The sequence below is a fragment of the Doryrhamphus excisus genome, chromosome 5 (genome assembly GCF_030265055.1).
Source record: "Doryrhamphus excisus isolate RoL2022-K1 chromosome 5, RoL_Dexc_1.0, whole genome shotgun sequence".
Classification (NCBI taxonomy): Eukaryota; Metazoa; Chordata; class Actinopteri; order Syngnathiformes; family Syngnathidae; genus Doryrhamphus; species Doryrhamphus excisus.
Window position 1 is genome coordinate 27,047,906 of NC_080470.1, and position 25,637 is coordinate 27,073,542.

General features: G+C 45.1%; 6 non-coding genes across 6 annotated transcripts; 3 read left to right on the forward strand and 3 right to left on the reverse strand.

The window, feature by feature from the left end:
* The first annotated feature begins 821 nt into the window (after positions 1-821).
* On the forward strand, positions 822-985 carry LOC131130319 (U1 spliceosomal RNA). The gene has a single exon (XR_009130018.1). It is a non-coding gene; the product is annotated as a U1 spliceosomal RNA (small nuclear RNA).
* A 6,728-nt stretch (positions 986-7,713) lies between these two features.
* trnac-gca (transfer RNA cysteine (anticodon GCA)) lies at positions 7,714-7,785 on the reverse strand. The gene has a single exon. It is a non-coding gene; the product is annotated as a tRNA-Cys (tRNA).
* A 1,690-nt stretch (positions 7,786-9,475) lies between these two features.
* Positions 9,476-9,547, reverse strand: trnae-uuc (transfer RNA glutamic acid (anticodon UUC)). Its single transcript has one exon. It is a non-coding gene; the product is annotated as a tRNA-Glu (tRNA).
* Positions 9,548-10,641: 1,094 nt separating this feature from the next.
* On the forward strand, positions 10,642-10,713 carry trnaq-cug (transfer RNA glutamine (anticodon CUG)). Its single transcript has one exon. It is a non-coding gene; the product is annotated as a tRNA-Gln (tRNA).
* Positions 10,714-12,956: 2,243 nt separating this feature from the next.
* Positions 12,957-13,028, reverse strand: trnac-gca (transfer RNA cysteine (anticodon GCA)). Its single transcript has one exon. It is a non-coding gene; the product is annotated as a tRNA-Cys (tRNA).
* A 12,488-nt stretch (positions 13,029-25,516) lies between these two features.
* trnav-cac (transfer RNA valine (anticodon CAC)) lies at positions 25,517-25,589 on the forward strand. The gene has a single exon. It is a non-coding gene; the product is annotated as a tRNA-Val (tRNA).
* Positions 25,590-25,637: the final 48 nt, after the last annotated feature.

Genomic DNA, 25,637 nt, shown 5'->3' on the forward strand with positions numbered 1-25,637 from the left:
TATAGCATCAGTTATCACCCTTATATCCATTTGCTTAGACAATCGAAAGAGTGTTTGAATGTGCTGAAGAAGAAATGTTCCTGTGACCCTGATCAGAGACCCCCAGCAACCCCCAGGTCCTGGAGGTGCCTGGATGCACCAACCGCAACCCTGCAGATGTTCACGTTAATACTGCAAGAACGTGTCAAGATAAGAACTCATAAAACAATAAAAGTAATTCCTCTCACATACACACACATACACATAGAGAAACAAATACAGCTCGTGCAACTGCCACCCCTAGAGTTGCATGACCATGTAGTAGGGACCCCCGAAAGAGAATAAATAAAGAGGAGTTTGAACTACATACTCAGTGGAGCGGCATGTCACTGGGTATGTGGTTTCACTCTCCTCGCTGCGAGTAACTTTGAATATTGTTGTCTGTCTCTTCTGTATTTCTGGATTTAAGTGTTTTTCCAAGTGTCACAGGAGTTTGAACCTGACAACCCACTGACTCACAACGACCTTGCACATCTACACGTGTCAGGGTTAAACATATTGGCCTCTCATGTTACATGGTGTGACTAGGGACGTGGAGTCAGTACTTCAGTCTCCGCATTGAACGTCTGCAGCAACTGCACTAAGCCACTTGCTGCCGCTGCCTTTGCTCAGAATGAAGTCACAAGAGTGCCATACAGACTGACTCCTTGAGATAACCAGAGTCCTGTCTCTGAATTTGGACACAGGTCAAGTGGCTGGGCTTGTTGTGGGCGACCTGATGAGACCACCACTCAGCATGTGGCATGTGCGAGAGACTAGTCCGGGCGGGACCGGTGCAACTCATACTTACCTGCCAGGGGAGATACCATGATCAAGAAGGTGGTTCACCCAGGGCGAGGCTCAGCCATTGCACATGGGTTGAGCTGACCTCTGCGAATTCCCCAAATGCGGGAATCTCGACTGCATAATTTGTGGTAGTGGGGGACTGCGTTCACGCTCTCCCCTTGTTTAAAACAAGAGGCAGGCACAGCACCGCGCCGAGCTCCTTGGCTTGCGAGTGCAGCCAGACCGAGCAAGAAACGACCAGCCCAGCACTACCAATGCTTGCTGGAAAGGTCTGCCCGTGCACGGAAGACAACCAACCAGCCGTGAGGCCGATCTGCTCTCAGTCAGGAAACCTCAATGAGAAACGGCAACAAGACAGAGAAAGAGCGTCGGCAAACATTTCGATTGATCTGAGTCTAAAGTTCAAGGTTTGCTCGCAGGCAAATTTGAAGCAGCGAGAATGAGCAATCCGCACCTCTGAGTAGGAGTTCATGGTTCTCACCTAAAAAAGGATAGCTTATAGCCGTAATCGTGTTGTTGTTTGTATTCTGTGTTTTGTCTGAGTCACGGCTGGTGTGTGTTGCTTTTTGCTGTTTTCTTGCCTGAAAGGACTTCTCGCTCAGCCAAAGCAAAGCCAGGTAAAAACGTAATCATTTGTCCCTTTGTTGGAATAGTTGCATCTTGTGCCTGTAGTGACACTGCCTGCAGAGATGGTTATTTCACCACCACCACCTGCTCATACCCCGTTGGAGCAGCAGCAACCACCTCCTGTGCCAAAAAACTCAAACAAAAACCATGTCTGTGCTGTGGCCAACCAAAATCAAAATATCAAGTGGATGGGACATCAACCACGACGTTCATCAACAAGGCCCTGTCAGATAATCTTAGTGCTGCAGAAGGTCTGACAGACCCTAAGATGCCATTTAAAGATTTCAGTCAAACAGACTTCTTCCAGCGAGAGGTGGATGAGACAAGAAAGAGGGTGGAGGAAAAACAGCAGAAGAAGAGAAAGAGGGAGGAATCTCCTCCACCCCCTGTCCGAAAGTGCCTCTGCAGGATGCAGCTGAAGCAGGGCCGGAAAAGCCCCCGCATCCACACTGGCTTCAGAGAAGTACATCTACTGTCCTGCCAAAGTGTTCTCCATCTATAGAGAGCACAGGATGGAAAAAGAGATGAGCTGGAGGGAGTTCCAGGCCTCTCCGTTTTATGAAAAGGAGAAACAAAGGCGGCAAAATAAGTGAACAATGTGTATATTCTTTATTCATAACTGCTTACATGTAGATTTTTTTATTATTATTGACGGTGTTCTTGAGTGTGGCAACCTGATAAATAAATATTCTTTGTGACATTGCATTGATTTTGTATTTTATTTCAAGCACTGGTATCAATATAAGCCTGATAGGAATAATTTGTAATTATATAGGGATTAATTGGAAAAAAATAATATTGTGGAGAAGAAAACTGTGACTTGACTGCTGGCTTAGACGGGATTCAAATACCTGACTTCATTTCTCCAAAGTCTCTCTGCTTGTCTGACATCTGTCTCGCATCCTGATTGGCTGGCAGCAAATGTCAACAACACAAGCGGGGCCGTCCAACGCTCTGACCAATTGCACAGAGACTACATCAGCATCACTGCAGTAAGGTTTCAATACGTTTCTACTTCTGACAGAAATGTGCAAATACTCAAGTGCTGTCCACCTTAACTGTCAGGTGGTCCGTTCTCTTACTTTTCAGGTGTCATTCTGAGTTCTGCCCTTTCGCAGGAAAAAGAGCCTTTGTACTTTTTCACATGAACTCTAAAGAAAGGTACAAGCTGAGATACTCTGCATTGGCTGGGAATTGGACCCAGGGCTCCCGCTTGGCAAGCGAGAATTCTACCACTGAACCACATGTCGAAGAAAAGTGGCTGAGCCTATGCAAAGTGGCACTGAATGACAAAACATCACAATGTCATACTCTTTGGATTTAGCTCCTTCTGGCGTAATGGGATCCACAACAATCATGTCAGGTGTGGATGCACCGTAGACTCGTTTTTGAAGGGCAAGTGACAAAAAGAGGTACGTGGATCAAAATTCAGCTGCCAAAGTTTCACGGACCAAGCACCCAGGTACTGCTGGGATTTGAACCCAGGATCTCCTGTTTATTAGACAGGCACTTTCACCAGCTAAGCCATAGTGCCAGCTGAGCATGTCAACCTGGCAATGCTGCCTTTACTCTTCTAGACAGTAACTGCTTGCAACGTTGAGACGACGCCATTTGTCGTGTGTCATTCAGTCAGCAGGTGGGGAATCCCGTATATATTTGGCACCGATACAAAGGGTTTACCTATTGGGAAGAATGCAAGGGCTCTCCAAAAGAGTCCAACACAAGTGTCACACGAGGGTCTGGAAATGGTCCCTGGGACTGACACAAATAACTAGGCTGTTAATCTGGACTAACATAACATAATACCCACATGGGAAACAAAACGCAGAGTGTGTGAATGCCTTTTAAAAAGTGGCCTCTGGAGGGTCAGGGTGGCCGAGTGGTCGAAGGCACTGCTTCAGGGTGCAGTCTCGAATGAGGCGTGGTTTCAAATCCCACTCCTGACAGCTTCTTGCATCTTGAAGTGGCGTCACCCTTCATTCCAGAGTGGCCGAGGCTGTTACTCCTGGGCAGTAAACCAGGGGTGCTTTTCAAAATGTCTGCTGCTGAAAAGTGTACAAAGAAGACCTATTGTATCCCGGGGTCTTGCATTTCTCCTGAAAACAGGCTTTGTATCTCAACATGACCTCTGATAAAAAAGTATGGAAATACCAGTAGAGGACTGCTGGAATTGGAACCAATGAGCCCCTCTTTGCTAGACCCTACGGAAGTAGCACTATGCACTAGGCGCTCCACATCAATTGACAATCTGTTATTGGAGGAAGGAAAGAAATCAGGGCACAAACACCAGTCATGTTCTCGGTCGGTAACCTATCACTCACGTCGGGTCCACCGCACCACTACCAGAGGTCAGCCCTGAGGAGCGACCAGAAGAAGGCATCCACCAGTAAGGTAGAATTACACTAAGAGGTATTAATGCCGGGTTGTACAAATCGAGAACCTGTGGAAACGGTAATGCACATAAATTTACCTTTCGCCACTGTGCTGCTGAATATGGGCTTACCTTTGACCTCTGTAACCTCGGGGTGCGCGAATGGCCTACAATTAGCCAATAAAACAAAGGATTCCTTGTAGAATTTAGGCAATCAATCCCGCTACCTCTCACATGCAAAGCAAGCGCTATACCATTTGAGCTAATTCCCCTGCTTTTCCTGAATTGGCAGAGAAGGTCCAATCTCAGAACTATATTGGTTCTTGAATTAACTCAGAGCAAATGACTACTGGATCATGGGAGGGAGCAAAGCAGTGGCTCAACATATTTGACAGTGCATCCCATGCCGGAAAGCTCGATGAGCCACAGAGGAACAAAAGATGGCTGACTTACCTCAAGACCACATTGAGCCTTCTCCACCAATTACCTATGGTGGCATGGATTGTTTTGGCCCCTTTCACACAAAACAAGGGTGTAAAGAACAAAAACAGTACAGTCTACTATTCACTTGTCTATGTTCTGGAGGTGTTCACATAGAGATGCTGGAGGACTTGACCACTGACTCATTCATAAATGCCCCAAGATGCTTCATTGCCATCAGAGGTGCTGTTTGGCACATCCGATCAGATCAGGGAACATACTTAGTTTGAACTAAAAATGAAATGGAAAAGTCTCTAAAGGAAATAAACACAGAAAGAGTAACAGAATACCTGGCAGACAAGCAATGCAACTTTGTCATAAATGCAAGCCATATGGGAGGTGTTTGGGAGCGCCAGATCAGAACCATCAAAAGCGTGCTCATTTCAGTCCTAGCAAACAGTGCTGGCAGGTTGAGTGACAGTTCCTTGAGAACCTTTCTTTAGGAAGCCATGTCTGTTGTGAATAATCACCCTCTTACTGTGGACAATGTAAACAACCCATGTGTCTGGAACCACTGACACCTAACCACCTGATTACCATGTAGTCATTTATTCCCATGCCACCACGTGTTTCCAAAATGGCGCTGCGGACGGCTGCCTTGGTGTGTTGGTCCTCCAGCACCTGGACTCCGCAGGAACCTATGCTAGGCTCCTGTTTGTTGACTTCAGCTCCGCCTTCAACACCATCCTCCCAACTCTGCTCCAGGAGAAGTTCTCCCAGCTGAGCGTGCCTGACTCCACCTGCAGGTGGATTACAGACTTCCTGTCTGACAGGAAACAGTGCGTGAAGCTGGGGAAACACATCTCAGATACAAAAACCGTCAGCACCTGATCCCCCCAGGGCTGCGTTCTTTCTCCTCTGCTCTTCTCCCTGTACACAAACAGTTGCACCTCCAGTCACCAGTCTGTCAAGCTCCCGAAGTCTGCGGACGACACCACCCTCATCGGACTCATCTCTGACGGCGACAAGTTTGCCTACAGGTGAGAGGTTGACCATCTGGTGACTTGGTGCAACCTGAACAACCTGGAGCTCAACGCCTTAAAAACAGTGGAGATGGTTGTGGACAACAGGAAGAACTCAGCCTCTCCTGTCCCCATCACCCTCTGTGACTCTACGATTGACATTGTGGAGTCCTTCCGCATCCTGGGTACCATCATCTCCCAGGACCTCCAGTGGGAGCCGAACATCAGCTCCCTCATCAAGAAGGCACAGCAGAGGATGTACTTCCTACGTTCCTATGGCAGCTGAAGAAATTCATCCTGCCAAAGACAATGTTGGTGCACTTCTACAGCTCCATCATTGAGTCCATCCTCATCTCCTGCAATCTCCCGTCCCTCCAGGATCTGTACGCCTCCAGGACCCTAAGGCGTGCAGAAAAGGATTGTGGCCGATCCTTCTCAACCCGGACACAGTCTCTTTGAGAGGAGGCTGCGGTCCATCAGGACCAAAACCTCACGCCACAAGAACAGTTTCTTCCCGTCTGCTGTCAGCCTCATCAACAAGTCCCGGAACCCCCCCCCCCCCCCCCCCCCGACACTGTTCACACCCCACCTCTGCCTCATCCTGCCACTTTGACACTCTATATGCGTTAAATTAACGCTCAGTTTGGACTCTTAGGAAAAACAATCAGACTGCAGTCCCGGAACAACAAACAAAAAACAGACTGTGTACATATATTTATACTGTATACTGTATATTTTGTATTTTCATTTTTTAATGGATGTGTCTGCACCTACTTCACCAAAACAAATCCCCAGTCGAGGTCAGCAGGCCCCGTCTCCACTGTAAACAGTGTGGACTGGGCAATGCTTCCCTTTTCGGAGGGTCCGGACGGTTTGCCAGAACCCCTTCGAGGCCGACCAAAAGTCGTGCTCCATGGCCTCACCGAATTCCTCCCACACCCGAGTTTTTGCCTCGACAACCGCCGAAGCCGCGAACCGTTTGGCCTGACAGTACCTGTCAGCTGCTTCCGGAGTCCCACAAGCCATCAATGCTCGATAGGACTCCTTCTTCAGCTTGATGGCGGCCCTGACCTCTGGTGTCCACCATCGGGTTCGGGGCCTGCCGCCACGACTGGCACCGACCGCCTTGCGGCCGCAGCTCCGGTCAGCCACCTCAGCAATGGAGGCACGGAATATGGCCCATTCGGACTCAATATCCCGGTCCTCCCCCGGGATGCAGGCGAAGCTCTGCCAGAGGTGAGAGTTGAAGACTCGACGAACGGGAGACTCTGCCAGACGTTCCCAGCACACCCTCACTACTCGTTTGGGTCTACCAGGTCTGTCCAGCATCCTCCCCGCCATCTAATCCAACTCATCACCAGGTGGTGATCAGTTGACAGCTCAGCCCCTCTCTTCACCCGCCTGTCCAGAACATGCGGACGCAGGTCTGATGACACGACTGCAAAGTCGATCATAGACCTGCAGCCAAGGGTGTCCTGGTGCCAAGTGCACTTATGGACATCCCAGAATTATTAGGCGCAGCCAAGGTGTTGAGGGAATCTGTTTCAGGGGCCTTAGAATCACATCTCTGCTATTTGCAGATGATGTGGTTCTTATGGCCTCTACGGGCTGTGACCTTCAGCGTTTAGTGGGACGGTTTGCATCTGAGTGCGAAGCGTCTGGGATGAGACTCAGTACCTCCAAATCAGAGGCCGTGGTTCTCAGTCGTAAAAGGGTGGAGTGCTCCCTCCGGGTTGGGAATGAGGTCCTACCCCAGGTGGAGGAGTTTAGGTATCTTAGGTATGGTCACGAGTGAGGGAAAGTGGGAGCGTGAGGTCGACAGACGGATCGGCGCAGCCTCGGCAGTAATGCGGTCGCTGTAACGGACCGTCGTGGTTAAAAAAGCTTTCAATTTACCGGTCGATCTATGTTCCCACCCTCACCTATGGTCATGAGCTTTGGGTCATGACCGAAAGAATGACATCTCGGATACAGGCGGCTGAAATGAGTTTCCTCCGTAGGGTAGCTGGACTCACCCTAAGAGATAGGGTGAGGAGCTCAGTCATCCGGGAGGGCTCAGAGTAGACAGTGCGGGGCTGCAAGTCTTTCCAGTTCCAGTTAAAAGCCCGGCTCCTCATGAATTTAGGTCTGGTCCGATGGTCCTGAGCTTTGAGTCAGCACGGAAAAGATAAGATCGTGGGTAAAAGCAGCTGAAATGACTTTGTTTTGTGGTGCGGCTGGACTTTCTCTTGGGGGGGGGGGGGGTCGGGGGGGGGGGGGGGGGGGCTGTGTCATCCGCGAGGAAATTGGACAAAAGCCACTGCAGAAATTTCATGTCAGTGTGAAGAATGTAGAAAGGAGCCATGCAAAAAGGGAAACAATCTCGAGTTATATTACACCGAAGTTGTTGCTATTATGAGCCATGCATTCATGTACTCTTAGACTATTCTTAAACCGAAGGAGTGCATCAGGGGGCATCCGGATTTGAACCGGAGACCTCTTGATCTGCAGTCAAATGCTCTACCACTGAGCTATACCCCCTCAAACACACCAAACATGCTTACACGATGGGAACTAAGTTCTGCATATGCACTAAACCAGCACACATCCTCATCGAGACTGGGAGAATTGAACCAACAAAGGTTGACTTCTTGATGGGTCATCGAGGTTTAAAAGGTTTACTTAAACAAGTTATTCCTTGTGCACTAGTTTCAGCCACACATTGGGCGGTTCAGCACTTTTGGTGATACATCGTCAAGATTTCTTTCCTGTGGAAAGTTGTGCAACATGCGGAAAACATTTCATTGATGAAGTGGAATCGATGCCTGCATTCTCCAAATGGTATATTGTGTCTTTTTCCTGCTAAACAAGCATTCTCCATCTCCAACATCGTACCTGATACTTTGATTAATTGCATTCTAATGATGTTTCCTAAAAACACAGGTGGTGTCAAAACGACTGCATTGGTATAGTCCCATGAGGATGGGATTCAAACCCATGCACGCAGAACACAATGGATTAGCAGTCCAGCACCTTAACCTCTCGGTCACCTCATCTCCTGCAGGACCTTTGTTGACATGGTCTTGTTGACTGAAAATGAGTCCCAACATCTGAATTAGTGTTTGGTAATGCATAAACTGTGGTAGCCTAGTTAGAACCCAACCTTAAACTCCAGGTTATTTTGTTGAATGGCTAGTGGCACAGTGGATGACGTGTTGTCTACGGGTTAGACAGCTGTAATCATATCGTGGTTCGTACTCATTGTTGTGTCCGCACCAACCCTGGGTCATGGCAGGTGTGTGTTGCTTTTGTTATTGTCTTGTCTAAAAAGTACTTTTCTCTCAACCCAATTGTAGTCTTGGCGAAACAGTGACAATCCAGAAGCTAACCTTAAATGACAGGTCCTTTTGTTGTACGAATAGTGGGGCAAAGGATAACTCATCTCAGAAGATTCAAGTTTCAACTCCTGGCTAGCTAGCAAATCTTTTCAATTAACCAGACTCTAAAATTCAATTTTTGCTCGCAGACGAATTAGAAGCAACTGGGAGCAGCAATCAGCACCTTCGAGTCAGAGTTTTTGGTTCTTTCCCGGAAAAGGATAACTCTGCTCATGAGGTGCTCGGGTGTGTTGTACAATCTGACAGTCCTTTGCTGCCAAATCATTCCAGTCGTGGATAATGGACCTGACCAGGAAAATGCCAGCTGTGGGATTTCAACCAGTGCCCGCTGAGCAAAAGGAGCCTTCATCGGGTGCTTTAGACCACTCATCCACACAACCTAAAACGGTGCCCTGATCAGGAAAAAACTGTGACCTTGTGAGGTTCGCTGACAATGGAGGACACTGAAAAGGAGCCGCACAAAGCAGGGTACCTGCACTGTTTACCTGTCCGTTGACCAGGTTGCAGATGGATTGTCTTTGTTCCTTTTGACAATCCACATTTTAACACCCCATTATTGAAAGACGTAACGACCATCAGGAGGAGTGAGGTTTATTGTGAGGACCTTTAGAACTCCAGTCCAACGCTCTCCCAAGTGGGCTATTTTAGCTGCGATGGGGGGTTCTGCTTTTTCAGTCGGGGCCTAAAGTGGGGGAAGAGTGAAGCTGTGTCTGTGCCATGTACTGCCGTCTTCGCCGACATGGCCTCGGTACTGTGGGCGACGAGTTCGCCTCCAGGTGGGAGGTTGACGATCTGGCGACTCTATCTCCAGTCAAAACCTAGCCAAATGTCAATTCCCTGACCGGGAATCGAACCCGGGCCGCAGCGGTGAAAGCGCTGAATCCTAGCCACTAGACCACCAGGGACTGCGTTAGGTTTGCACTCAGAAAGGCAGAGTCTGTGTCGCTTTGACGTAGTCCAGCAAAGGAACCAAAATAGTTATAAGACTGGACCTTCTCTGCCAATGCTGCAACAGCAGGGGAATTAGCTCAAATGGTAGAGCGCTCGCTTCGCATGTGAGGGGGAGCGGGATCAATGCCGGCATTCTCCAAAAGCTCTTTTGTTTTTTGTGATTAAATGTTCCCAAGTACCAAACACTAATCCGGGCCCCAATCCCGATATCTAGGCCAAATACAGCCATAGGTATCACCTTGTCTTGTCTTGCTGTGGGATCAATGCCCGCAGTCTTCTAGGAGTTCTTTGCCTTTTGTAAAAGCGATGTTACGATCGGAAATGAGTCCAGGATCGATCCACGTGGTAGACCCGCGTCCGATTCCCGGCCAATGCAACAGGGCTGTTTTCATACCTTTCATCGTGAAAAAAAGTGCCAAGACCGTTTTCAGGACCAACTGATGACCTCTGAATTCGATCAGAAACGTCACACCTCTCGACCTGAGACTCTCCACCTGAGACTCTCCACCACAAGACTTGATTATCTAATCCAAATTCTGTCAATAGTGGCATTCTCAGCCACAACCTCGATGAGACGCCGTCGAACGCTCGGCCGTACTCACTAGCCTCAGAACAGCAAGACCTTCGATAGCTCAGTTGGAAGAGCGGCGTACTGAAGTGGTTCAAGCTGGCATCCTTATGTAGCTGGTTCAAGTCCGGCTCGAAGGACAATCCCTTTGCTCATGTTATGTCTGCCAGGAAAAAATGGCAATACCGTCTTGTCTGAAGGACCTCCGCTTCCCTGTCCATGGAGTTGGACTTGAGTCTTTGTCACGCAGTCTGAAATTGGCAAACTGAGAAATTCTGATTGAGTTATCAATGCAGTTTGTCTATTTGAATACATTTCATCTCAACTCCTGTTGGAAAAGGACAGCCATTTCCGTGAGAGCACAAGACCCCTGGATTGTACCCAAAAATACTTTGTGCTCATCAAAGAGGAAAGTTGGTGTCCTGGTTTGCAAAGCCTCCATTGTTACGCCAGAAGGTGCCAGTCACATCCAAAACAAAGGGTTCCATGGTGTAATGGTTAGCACTCTGGACCCTGAATCCAGTGATCCAAGTTCAAGTCTTGGTGGAACCTACTTGCCTTGCAGCAATCGAGTGTTTGGACTGTGTCTTCCTTTAACAGTAAGAGTATGATGACTTATTGACTTACTCTACAAATCAGTGGTAACCGTGGATCAGGATGAGGTCCCCAAACGACGCCAATGTCTGTGACAGCTGATGTCAAGGATCAGCTGATCAGAAGATACTTGGTTTGTGTGCGGGGCCACAAGTCTTTCCAGTTCCAGTTAAAAGCCAGGCTCCTCATATAGTTTCCATAGAGTACCAAGGGATTGTCCTGTTGCCCTCGTATATTGAGGGCAAAAAGGAGGCGTTTGCAAGTGGACCTCAGACCTGGTCACCTGAACAGGGACTTGAATCCCGGACACTCAGATCAAAAGTTTCATGTTCGGGTGACCGGCTCAACCTTTGTCGTGTCTGACCATGAACTCTTTTTGTCCAGAAGATATTTGGCTTGTCCATGTGGGTAGTTTAAGACCTCAGTCCATCTTGGAGGTGGACATTTCGGGACCAGGGCCACTTCATCTCTGCAAGGACACGTAGAGTATGCCAGAAGATTTCTCTGCCAATGCTGCAACAGCAGGGGAATTAGCTCAAATTGTAGAGCGCTCGCTTTGCATGTGAGAGGTAGTGGGTTCAATGCCCGCATTCTCCAAAACCTCTTTTGTTTTTTGTGATTAAATGTTCCCAAGTACCAAACACTAATCCGGGCCCCAATCCCAATATCTAGGCCAAATACAGCCATAGGTATCACCCTAAACCCAGTCCTAACTGCATTCTCCTGTCTAGCACCTTGTCTTGTCTTGTTTGGGATCAATGCCCACAGTCTCCAAGGAGTTCTTCACCTTTTGTAGAAGAGATGTTGGGATTGGATCTACCCCTTAGCATCCGACAAATACCCCAAACCAGGGGAATTACCTCAAATGGTAAAGTGCTTGCTTAGCATGCGAGATGCAGCAGAATCGATACCCGCATTCTCCAAGGAATCCTTTGTATTTTGTAAAAGAGATGTGGGATCGGAAATGAGTCCAGGATCTATCCATCAGCGTCAGACAAATACCCCAAACCTCATCCTGGCCGCGTTCTCTAGACCAGTCTCTTGTCATGTAATAGTGAAGAAACCGAGTCCGTGAGTTATTGTTCCCAAATAGCGCTTCAAGATGACCCCAACCATTCCACCGAGGCCGAAGACAAATCCTCTCTCCAGTAAAAACCTATCCAAATGTCAATTCCCTGACCGGGAATCGAAAACCGGGCCGCGGCGGTGAGAGCACCGAACCCTAGCCACTAGACCACCAGTTATTTTGTAAAACAGGGAATAGAAAGCCCATGTTTCCACCCAGTTTTAAACAGGGGGCCTTATGCGTGTGAGGCAAACGGGATAACCACTAATTTATGGAAACCCGGAGTGGAGGAGGGGGGGGGGGTTATAAGAGTACTGGCGAAACTCAGAAAGCAGTGGCCAAACAATGAAACATGATGATGTGTCCAAAGTGGGGGCAGATTGACAATTGTCCAAATGGACCAAGATCTCTCCTTTGTAGGGAGAATTTTAGTTCACATAAGATGTTCCAGAAATAATGGGCTTTTCTTCAACAAAATGTTTTTGAATCAGAAATCTTGTTGTGTTGAAGACATTCCCATCCTTTCTAATGTCATGTGTAGTACACATGTGACATGTACTACAATGCTCCCTACAAAGGCAAAACCCTTGTGATTTTGGACATTTGGGCTAACAAAACAGACCACATTAGCAGGACAAAAGAGGTTGTCTTGACATTTCAATGAAATTGTCTATGTGTTGGGGAAGAGATCTGACCCCCACTGGAGGAGTTCAAGGTACCTTGGCGTCTTGTTCTTGGCATCTAACATGACAGTTTACCAGTTGATCTAGTTGGATGCTCCACTGGTCCGCCACAGTGATGTGGGAGCTGAGCCCAAAGGCAGAGCTCTGGTCCGATGGTCCTGAGCTTTGAGTCAGCACGGAAAAGATAAGATCGTGGGTAAAAGCAGCTGAAATGACTTTGTTTTGTGGTGCGGCTGGACTTTCTCTTAGACGTGGGGGGTGGGGGGGGGCTGTGTCATCCGCGAGGAAATTGGACAAAAGCCACTGCAGAAATTTCATGTCAGTGTGAAGAATGTAGAAAGGAGCCATGCAAAAAGGGAAACAATCTCGAGTTATATTACACCGAAGTTGTTGCTATTATGAGCCATGCATTCATGTACTCTTAGACTATTCTTAAACCGAAGGAGTGCATCAGGGGGCATCCGGATTTGAACCGGAAACCTCTTGATCTGCAGTCAAATGCTCTACCACTGAGCTATACCCCCTCAAACACACCAAACATGCTTACACGATGGGAACTAAGTTCTGCATATGCACTAAACCAGCACACATCCTCATCGTGACTGGGAGAATTGAACCAACAAAGGTTGACTTCTTGATGGGTCATCGAGGTTTAAAAGGTTTACTTAAACAAGTTATTCCTTGTGCACTAGTTTCAGCCACACATTGGGCGGTTCAGCACTTTTGGTGATACATCGTCAAGATTTCTTTCCTGTGGAAAGTTGTGCAACATGCGGAAAACATTTCATTGATGAAGTGGAATCGATGCCTGCATTCTCCAAATGGTATATTGTGTCTTTTTCCTGCTAAAAAAGCATTCTCCATCTCCAACATCGTACCTGATACTTTGATTAATTGCATTCTAATGATGTTTCCTAAAAACACAGGTGGTGTCAAAACTACTGCATTGGTATAGTCCCATGAGGATGGGATTCAAACCTATGCACGCAGAACACAATGGATTAGCAGTCCAGCACCTTAACCTCTCGGTCACCTCATCTCCTGCAGGACCTTTGTTGACATGGTCTTGTTGACTGAAAATGAGTCCCAACATCTGAATTAGTGTTTGGTAATGCAGAAACTGTGGTAGCCTAGTTAGAACCTGTGATGGAAAATTTTATATTTCACCGGTATAACATAGGTTACACATTGTTTGAATTACTTTACGGCCTTTTGTAGAGCTTCAACATTTGCATCCGAGCACATCCTGCTGTCCCTTCAAAGATGGTGGCACAGCAGGAGGCTATCTGTAACCTGGGGTTAGGGGCAGTGTCGGAGGAGGTCATTCTTTGATCAAAGCTTTACCTTCATGGGATAAGTGGACATCAGGATGTCCCACCAAATGGCTGACCCTAGGAGGTTGTCTCGCATGGGTGTGACAAACCGTGCCAGAAGATTGGGTGTGTAGACTAACCCCCATACATGAGGGTGGCATCGGGGGAGTGACATGAATGTCTCTTTTCTCTTGTAATGTAATTCATTTGCATGCTATGGAGTATAAAAGTTCCCGCCAAGAGGCCACTCTTGGCCAGACACCTACAGACCGCCATGCATACTGTATGTTGTCTGACCCCTTTGTTTTGCAAAGGTAATAAAAACTGCCAGAGCTATGTATTTATTTCAGGCATTCTCTATCCTACTTAGGATGATAGAAATTTTTTCCACAACAATTTGGTGTCAGAAGTGGGATTCCTTGGCTGATTGGATCTGGACCTGTGGCGGACAGCGACTGATCATCCTGGAATTATTTTTTTCCTCCAGCCTCTCTGTCAGTGACATTCAGAGATTTTCAGGGCTGACCATCCAGGATTCCAGACCATCACCACTGGAATCTCTTATCAAGAGTGGAACTACGTTTTTTTTGATGGTGAGAATCCTGAAATAATTACTATATTTGAGCATTAGTTGCATGTTTATATGTAAGTGTTGTAGTGTTTCCCATATGCACATTTGGTCACTTGTCGGTACGGATAAGATCTCTGGAACATGAGTGAATCGCGTATCAGAGTATACTGGGTATACTTTCATGCTAATAAGATCTCAGTAACAACATTGAGTGAGTTACGCATGGTATGGGCGGACAAGACCTCAATAATATAAAAAATAAACCAAAAAAATTGTGAGTGAGTCGCGCACCATTGCGCGAACAAGACCTCTGTAACAACAAAGAGTGAGTTGCGCTTGTAGCTGTTTTGTGCTGATGAGACCTCAGTAATAGATTAATAGATAGTAATAGATTAGACAATAGGAGTGAATCATGCACAATTGTATATTGGATATAAATTAATGCAAACAAAATCTTGAAGTGATAAAGAGTGGATTACGCATTATTCATTGGATACAGCTCGGCTTTGTCGTGGATTGTGCCGAAGGAACAACACGGATTCGGGGTGACGACCTTGTCTTAAGGGAATTGTGCACAACCGAGTGACATCTGTAAATATGGGAAATCTGGTAAACAAGCAACTATAGGTAAAGAAAAAAAAATGAGGAAAGCATGCATAAAAAAAACACTAATATGGGGAACTTTTGAGAACAAGAGAAAGTGAGTTAAACAAAATAGATAAGTGAGATTTTTGTTGGGAAAAATGGTGATAAGGGAAAACATCACATTGCATTGTTTAAAAGAAAAATAATTAATTGAGAGAAAATCAAAGAGCATTCAAGAACTATGTTTAGGGCATGGACTCTTTGGGGAAAAAAATGAAAAAGGCTAAAAACCATTGAGGGCAGAGAGCACGGCTTGCAACTAAGACTTGTAATGATGATCGTTACATAGATGATGAAGATCTGCAACACACACTGACATGAAAAGAACAGACAAGACTTCTCAGAATAGGTCTTCCTTCTCTTTCTCCTACAGTGCCTCAGTGTCTCAGAGTGGACCATGATCTTGATCGCACACCTCCACCCTTGCTCTGCCAACAACCTGACAACAACATCCTGATACAACAACATGCACGATGAGTCCAATATCATCAGCCATGCCATTATGTCCAGTTTCATCTTCACCAAGACCTGAAGAAGATCCAACACATGAGCTGTGTTCTAACTGCAAACGATCCCTTCCAGACATGCATTGTCGCTCGTATCCAAACGGATGCTTAGCAAGTATCCTGTGACTGATGGTGGAGACCATGAGTGGGACAATGGTGTAAGGAAGGCGTGTGGGGAGGCCATAACAGCCCTGCTTGTGTTTAGTGAAGTTGTCCCACTTTCCCTGACCACTGAAGAGTTCTGCAGATGTTTGCTGACATGGTGTTCACGGTGACGACAATCACATCACCAGCCACTAAAGCGGAATGTGGCCGAATTAGAACTGGATGGATCTCACTTTTGACCGGATGGATCACACCTTTGATGCAAGGACAAGCCATGTACCAGAATCAATGGGTGGCAACAAATGGCCACCTGCAAGGAGGACATCCAGAGAAGAGACTGGGACAGCAATATGACCCTGGCATGTGCAGAAAAGGAGACTTTGGACCAAAGACTTGATGGAGGACTTTCTTAACAAACATGGTGGAAGGAAGCAAGGAGGTGGGGCGTGATGGGATCATGGCTACTCTGACTCATCTGATGCCAAGGATGATACTGAAGTTGACAGTAACACACACACACACACATCTATATGCTCTGTCCTTTTCTTCCTTTTGTTTAGAGTCTTGGCTTAAATCAGCCCCTCTTGCTGATAACTATGTAGAATATGATCTACTTCTCTCTTTTAGAATATGCTATAAGACGACATAGTATACAAAATATGGTTATTTCTTTTCCTTTCTGATGAAACACACTTACTAAGAGTGACAAATTCCTAACCTCTCCAAAGTTGAATGGCAATTATGTTAACTTCGTTGGCCAATCAGGTGAAGTGGACCAAAGACAAGTCACCATTGGATTTTCTGTTTAAGAGAAAATTCAACTTCAAAAATTAAATTTGTTGGCATATGGTGCAAAGGACCAAATGGCCTATTTTCTAATTCAGATGGAGGTGAAGTTGTAAAAACTTACACTGACCCTGATGTTCACACTTTGGTGAAGCAAGAGGCCAATCAGCTGTATGCATATCAAAGGAACATGCAAACTGGTCACATGAGTGCTCAACTGGTGGAGGAGGTTAAGAATGTACTTTCTCACGCATACACACACACACACAATTAATGCAAATTGATGCTCTGCAAGGTCTTCAATGCACATCATACCTTTCTATGGTGATGAGAAATTTGATAAAAGATATGAACATAGGGATAGCTGTTAGGGGAATGTTTATCTCACAAATATTTTGTTCTGGGCATAAGTGCTGCCTTGATGCACATTTGGGGTACTCAGGTACCATTTTTTTGACGTCAATGATTCCATTCCTCATGGGTCTCTATCTAAAAGAGACACAGTGACAAATGGAATAATGTGGGCCTTTTTTGTACAAGCATGCTATTTTACATTCGATTGGGAATGCACTAACAATTTGTTAATTTTTTACAGTCCCAAAATTGAATTTTTTGAAAAGTATTTTCGGCAAAAATACACTCAGAAAGGACTGTCCAGCTGGTTTTTCATTGTTGTGTTGTCTTGTTTGTCTGTGTGAGTGTGAATGTGAGGCTGAAGCCATCCTTGACCATCACTTTGGGAAATACAGAACAAACCCAATGATTAGTTTACTAATAGACGCATGCAAAGAACATATTAGGCTGTTCTGCTCTTTTAGCATCAAGAGGCATAAATTAAATCTGCTAAAATGTAGATAGTTCATTTAGGGTATGCAGAACCATCTAAAAATTAGCTATTACGAAAAAGGCCTTGTAAATTAGGACAATCCGACTTTCAAAGGAACTTGGACCTTTTAAGTGTTGCAAATGACATCCTGACATGACGACTATGAGTGCGACACACCGACAGCAGGGTTCTTCATGGGGGACAGTGGACTGTGACAAAAATTTAAATTGACTGAAATTTAAATGTGATTGTTCTTTCAGGGTTGTTCTTGTGTTGTGGAGAGACATCAACTACTATGAACTATTCCAGCCTAACCTTCATTGTTCCACATTAGGAAAGCACATTCTCCTGGAGGAGGAGAAGACATGTCATATATGGCCGAAACGTGACATCTTTTTTGTTGAAAACTGTTTAACAGTACTAACATGTACTAACATTAACACTGTAACACTTGAAGTCATTCACACACCTGGCAGGGTGTGTCATCATTTTAACTTCAGTTTGTTCAACAGGACACTTCATCAGGATCCAGAGTTTGAATTGGTGTAACTTTGTTTGATGTTGTCCAGCTTCACAGATTACTGTTTGCAGATGTATAAAAAAGATAACCATCATTTGATTTTACAGGGAACTGCCAATGCTTTTAAAAGTTGACACATGGGAAGTACATGTGTCAAAAGGGGGGAGATTGCGATTTTGTTGAGTAATCATGGTTAACAATTGGACATGATATATTTTTTGTTACTATAATTGGTTTCTCCAAAACCAAAGTGAGTGAAACAAAGGTAGGTATGAGTTCCAACATTAGAGGTTGATAATGATCAGTGATCAGCAGTAGTAATGACACTCCATTGATTGCACAACACGCTGAAGACTTTGGTAAGTTACTGTATCTTGTTTTTTCTTAACTATATTACTGTATTTGGCACTTTGCCTTCCATAGTGCCAATGTGTCAAATGGTTCTTTGAAACCCAAATTTCCAGCTGTGAGCAAGGAACACTACTACAGTGTGACAATGCAAATTCAGGCAGAGACCAGAGGGTGTGTTGGTTTAAATTCAGTGAAACCTTGTATTGTTTGGCAAAAACTTAAATGCAGAGGGTGGATGTTAAAATTAAAGTTAAAATCGATATTGGTGACATAATGGCAGAGTGGTTAGCACTGCTGTCTCACAGCAAGAAGGTTTGAGAACCTTTCTGTGTGGAGTTTCATGTTCTCCTCATGCTTACGTGGGCTTTCTCCTGACAATTTGAAAATTTTAAGGTTCATTTACAATCAACGTCAATGGCCAAAATATGAACAAAGTGTCGTATTCAGTCAGACACTACATGATGGTTGCCTACTGCTCTTAGGTTGCCTACTGCTCTCGAGATTAGTCATGTGTAGGGAACACATCTGACATGTATCACGTAGATGGTAAAATGTTGTGTTGCTCATTCATTTCTTTCTATGTTCTCGGTGGGTGTCGAGTGACCTGACATCTGTTGGCCCTGGGGGCCATGGAGAGGACGTGTTGGAGTTCCAGCAGAGGCAAGACTCCACTGTCAGCGTGGTCATATGAGAGACCTGCACACAGATCGGTCAAGGCAGAAAGACACTACCTGAACACTAGAGGACTACAACTACAACGACAACCAGAACGGAAGAAATGTCCATGACGCACTCAACCTTCTCGACTGCATGTTTGGATGGAGTCCACGAGTTCGCACCGCAAGCTCCTGCAGCCTAAGAACAAGTGCTACAATCAAGAGGATTGGCTGGCTGACTGACTGACTGATTGAATACAACATGGTAGAACAACAGCAAGCCATCAACAGAGGCACAAGGACTTCGACATGATTTGGCAATCTAACATCTCAAATCATACACATCATGTTTACCACATCGTTGATGCCATACGGACAGCATCTACCACAGAAGTTGAAGACAAACACTTTAAGACACCTGGACATCCATTCGTCTTTTTCCCGTGTTGCTTAGTCCCACTGGGATTGCGGGTAGGCTGGAGTCTATCCCGGTTGACTATATTTCACAGGTATAACATAGGTTACACATTGTGTGAATTACTTTAAGGCCTTTTGTAGAGCTTCAACATTTGCATCCGAGCACATCCTGCTGTCCCTTCAAAGATGGTGGAACAGCAGGAGGCTATCTGTAACCTGGGGTTAGGGACAGTGTCGGAGGAGGTCATTCTTTGATCAAAGCTTTACCTTCATGGGATAAGTGGACATCAGGATGTCCCACCAAATGGCTGACCCTAGGAGGTTGTCTCGCATGGGTGTGACAAACCGTGCCAGAAGATTGGGTGTGTAGACTAACCCCCATACATGAGGGTGGCATCGGGGGAGTGACAAGAAAGTCTCTTTTCTCTTGTAATGTAATTCATTTGCATGCTATGGAGTATAAAAGTTCCCGCCAAGAGGCCACTCTTGGCCAGACACCTACAGACCGCCATGCATACTGTGTGTTGTCTGACCCCTTTGTTTTGCAAAGGTAATAAAAACTGCCAGAGCTATGTATTTATTTCAGGCATTCTCTATCCTACTTAGGATGATAGAATTTTTTTCCACAACACCACGAGGGCCAACTTTGTCAAGCGACAGCTGACGGGATTTCCTTTTCCCTCCTGGCTTGAGCAATTGGACTTTGGGCAAGGTTCCGGACCCAGGGATTGGACGGAGAAGTGGATGCGCGTCCGTGAGTGGAACCGCGGCTTTCACCTCTGTTTTGTGGACAAGCACTGACTCTTCGGGAACTTTGGGACACTTGCGGGGTGGGGGGTACACTTTTGGGATTAATTTGGGTGTTTCATGGTTGTCTTTGTTGGCGGGTGGGACGTTGAGTTAGTTAGTTGGTTAGTTAGTTAGGTTGGTTGGGAGGGGATGACATGCGGGGTTGGTTTTGGTGTAATTAAACTGCCGTGGTGTGGCAACCCAACGTTTTCGACAGTTTCCTTTTTTTTTCTTATAGCTGATATCCACTCCCCCCGCGACCTTCCTTTTTGCGTTGTAGCCTCGTTACCTCCATAGGAGGCCGCGATCGTTACAAAGTTGAGTAGCAAAGCAAAAAGGCGTGTATGGTACTCGCAGACAAGTCCTACTGATACAAAGTGGTTTGGAGGTCAGGGGTCTAATGACCTGGAAGCTGTTGATAATAGTTCATATAAAAAATACATATAAAATCCTAGCAGAGTTGAGTAGCAAAGTAAAAAGGCATGTATGGTACTAGGAAACCATTCCTACTGATACAAAGTGGTTTGGAGGTCAAAGATCACATGACCTGGAAGCTATTGATAATGATTTGTGTAAAAAAATAATCACGAATCCTAGTAAAGTTAAGTACCAAATCAAAAAGGTGTGTATGGTACTAACAGACAATTCCTTCTGATACAAAGTGGTTTGTAGGTCAAAGGTCATATGACCTGGAAGGTATTGATAATGACTTGTGTAACAAATTCATATTAAATCTGATTAAACATTATTTGAAAAACAAAAAGGTGTGCATAGTACTACGAGGCCAGTTTTCACATGAAATGGATTTATTGTAAGTCATTCAAAATATTAGCCCAATAATTCAATCAATACATTTGTCAATGATTTTTTTATGCAGCAGAGCACGTGCATAACAGCCAAATTTCACAGATGGAGTTAATATACTGCTTTTTAATACTCCAGCAATACTTTGTGCAGAAGGTATTAACACAGTAACCCAAAGTTCAGCAGCTGGACAGGGCAGCACAGGACATGAGATGGGGACAATGAAAACAATCCGACAAATGGTGTCCCTTTAGCAGTTCCAGTTGTTTTGAGGATACAGGCTGTCAACCAGTCTGGTGGCCCTGGAGCAAATAGACCAGTGTCTTTTCCCTGAAGGCAGCGAGAACACCACTCAAATAATTAATCTATTATAGCTCACCAACAGTGACAAGGTATGCATTGTAATATTAATACAAGGTGATTAACATAAAGTGATTTGAAGTGCCAAGGTCGCATGGCCTGCATGCTATAATACAAAATCTTTCAATTTTTAATGTTAAAATGTCATATGAAGCCCAATAAAATATAAAACTTCTAAAAATGGGCTTCAGAATCAGAAAAGGTTTATTGCCATGTATGATCAAACACATACGAGGAATTTGTTTTGGTATAGTAGGTGCAGACACATCTATTTAACATCTGTTTTTTGTTTGTTATTCCGGAAGTGCAGTCTGATTGTCCAAACTGAGCGTTAATGTAACGTATACAATGAAAGTGTCAAAGTGGCAGGATGAGGCAGAGGTGGGGTGTGAAGAGTGTCAGGTGGGGTTCCGGGCTTTGTTGATGAGACTGACAGCAGACGGGAAGAAACTGTTCTTGTGGCGTGAGGTTTTGGTCCTGATGGACCGCAGCCTCCTGCCAGAGGGGAGCGTCTCGAAGAGTCTGTGTCCGGGGTCAGAGGGATCGGCCACAATCCTTTCTGCACACCTCAGGGTCCTGGAGGCGTACAGATCTGGAGGGACGGAAAATTGCAGCCAATCACCTTCTCTGCACACCGAATTATTATTTGACACGGTTGTGGATCAATTTCTGGTGTGATTTAATTTTTTTTTTTTAGCAAACTCTCTTCAATGGAATAGAAATGAATGGAAATTTATTGACGGTCCCTAGTCCGAACAAGCGGCATAGAGGGCGGGACTTCCGTGTGAGCTCCCCGCAGCAGGAGAGAGCAGCCCGGCCGGCACAGTGAGGGGAACGACCGCCGTTTCTATGGAGGAGAATATCCAACGTGAAACTAACTTCACCACGGTGTCACAGATTTCGGTTTTCCTGAGCGAAAGCCTTCATCTGGTGCTTTAGATCGATGGATGAAAACTATCCTCTGCTATGAATGCCATGTCACCCTGCTTATTTATGACAGTTTTGAACTGGGGACCTTTCACAGGTTAGGGGCACATGGTTACCACAACACTGGATGGAAATCATATGAAGTGCTGAGCTTTGAACAGGATTGGTGAAATAATGCCAGTCTGAGTGGCTACAAGTGAGAATTATTCCTTGTGCGCATTTCCTTGTGGTCTTTTCCCTTAATGTATATATAGAAATAAACATAAAAATGAAATCTATAGGAACATTAATAAAAACTAAAATAAGCATGTGTAAAACTATAAAAAACATTTGGTTAAGATCCAAAATAAAAGGTATAGGGTATAAAATAATCATTAAATAAAAGTCAAGTTCAAAAGTTAAAAAAAGAGTATACTAGGAGCAAGAGTTAAAAGCCAAATTAAATAGGCGGGTTTTGAGCCTATTTGTAAAAATCTCAACGTTCTCTACGGCCCTCAGGTCCTCCAGCAGGCTGTTCCACAAACGGGGCCATAAAACTGGAAAGATGCCTCATCGTGTGTGTCCATGTTTTAACTCTGGAAATACATAACAGGCCGGTGTCGGAGGACCTGAGGGTCCGCGAGGGTTCGTAACTTATAAGTAATTCAGAAAGATAAGAAGGCCCACAACCCCTAAGACATTTAAAAACCATTACGAGAACCTTCAAATCGAACCTGAAACATACACGGAGCCAATGCAGTGATTTTAGAAGCGGTGTAATATGCGCCTGCCTTCTGGTCCTCGTCAGCACACATGCATCAAAAGTTGGTCTGTAAAAGTTGTAGACTTGTGATGTTTCTTTTAGGAAGACCAGAAAGCAGGGCATTGCATTAGTCAATACGACTGGAAATAAAAGCATGCATCAGCATCTCTCTCTAGCTTCTGGATTGTTGCTTTTTTCTTGTCTTGCCAAATAGGACCTCTCTCTCGAACCCATTTTACTCTTGGCAAAACAGTGACAATCCAGATCCTAACCTCAAACTACTGCTATTTTTGTTTTGAGCTAGTGGCACAAAGGTGTCAGGTTCAAACTCCTGTGACACATTTAAAAACACTTAAATCCAGAAATACAGAAGAGACAGACAACAATATTCAAAGTTACTCGCAGCGAGGAGAGTGAAACCACATACCCAGTGACATGCCACTCCATTCTGAATATGCAGTTCACACTCTCTTTTTATATTCTCTTTCGGGGATCCCTACTACATGGTCGTGCAACTATAAGGGGGGGGGGGGGGCAGTTGCACAAGCTGTATTTGTTTGTCAATGTGTGTGTGTATATGTGAGAGTTATTACTTTTATTGTTTTATGAGTTCTTATCTTGACACATTCTTGCAGGATTAACAGAAACATCTGCAGGCAGGGTTGCTGTTGGCGCATCCAGGCACCTCCAGGACCTGGGGGTCACTGGGGGTCTGAGATCAGGGTCACAGGAACATTCCCTCTTCAGCACAGTCAAACACTTTCTATTGTCTAAGCAAATGGATATGAGGGTGATAACTGACATTATATTCATTCTATCTACATTTTATTCTAACAAAAGGAAAACGTGCATGACAGCCTTTTCAATTGATTTGAGTCTAAAATTCAAGCTTTGCTCACAGACAAATTTGAAGCAGCTGGAATGAACAATCTGCACCTCCGAATCTGAGTTTATGGTTCTTGCCCAGAAAAGCATAGCTCACAGCCGTAACGGTATCGTGGTTCGTACTCTGTGTTGTGGCCGCAGCAACCCTGGTCGAATCAGGGTCATGGCAGGTGTGTGTTGCTTTTGGAATTGTATTGTCTGTCCACTTGTGTGGTGATATACAAATACACTAGTTTTGACCACACCTGTATCACATCAGTAAACATCATTAGTAGTGATGAGGTGCCAGGGCTTCGAAGTGTGTGTCGAAAAATCGAGTGGGCACTTCTACAAAGCGTGTACCAAGGCTTGATTCATTTGAGGGAGGGGCCAGAATTGTACCACATGACCTTCACCCATCCATGGTAAGGTTAATAGTACTACATTATAATAGTAACATATTACAGTATAAACAACACAACCATGATGAAGCTAGCCATATCACATGATACATGGCATTTATGGACAAGAAAACATTCAGTATTTTATATATACTGTATATTTTATCTTACACTTTGTAGATTAATCATTCGGTTATACATTTTTTTGTGGTACATAATTTCCAAGAGCCAAAACAGATGAGCATTCAATGCATCACACATGAAGATACATCCGCCTGTAATTCGATCCACGGCCAGCAGGTGGTTTCGTGTGCACATGAAGATTCAAGAAATGAATCCATTCTCTAACCAGTTGACTAAAATGGTTCCAAGCCTCATGGGGCTTCATTGCTGATGCTAATGATTCATTAGCATGCTGTAAGATTTTAGTTTTTAAAATGGCCTCTTACGAGCCCAGGATAGCCATAGCCTCTGAAGCGCACCCCAGACCAGACAGTCCAACAGTATTTTCCCCAGCACACACACAACAGGCCTTCCGCCCAGCAATTCACCAGCCCCTTTTACCCGTGAAGGGCCAACCATAATTCCCCAATGAGAGGGTGAGGCAATTTATCTAAAAGGTACCATATTTACAATTTCAACACTTTTCTTTTATGTTCCAAAAGCCTTTCAATATTAGCACACTTAAGTTCCACTTTCTGGATACATTTTAAGCACTAGACTACATTTAACTACATTTACCCAGAAACTATACAGTTAACCCCCCCCACCCCCTCCTCCAGGTGACACTTGGGAGAGTCCAATCAAGGTGATCAGCCTCTAGCCTGCACTCCCATGGGCGCACCTCCATGCTTGTGCCCCGATCAATCACCTTCTCGTAAGAAAGGAGAAACTGATGAGAAATTAGGAACCAAACCAATGACTTCTAAATGAAAACTAACTAAGGTGGCAATGAAACAACTTAAATGGCAAACAAATATAATTAAAGTACTAACCAGGATGTATGTGTAAATAACAAAAGCCAGCTATATACACAAATAAGTAAACATGGCCGTGTGTAGGTGGGGCATACACCTGATCAAAGAGGGATGATTGGCAGCTCCCTCACACATGCAATCAATCAAAGTATAAGGTACGATGTCGGAGATCAAGAACGCTTTTGTTGGCAAGAAAAAGCCATAACATACCATGTGGAGAATACAGGTATCAAACCCACTATCTCCTGCATGTAAAGCAAGAGCTCTGTCCTTTGAGTTCATTCCCGCCGGTGCACAAGAAGGCTGCCACAGTTTCTGCAACACCAAAACACTAATTAAGACTCATTTGGAGTCAGCCCCAATCTGCCCCCACTTCGGACACATCGTCGTGTTTCATTGTTTGGCAACTGCTTTGTGACTTCACCAGTCCCCTTAAAAGCCCCTTCCTTCAGGTTTCCATAGTGTAGTGGTTATCACGTTTGCCTCACACGCAAAAGGTCCCCAGTTCAAAACTGGGTGGAAACATGGCCTTTCAAGACCTCCTTTTACAAAAAAATCAAGATGACAAATAAG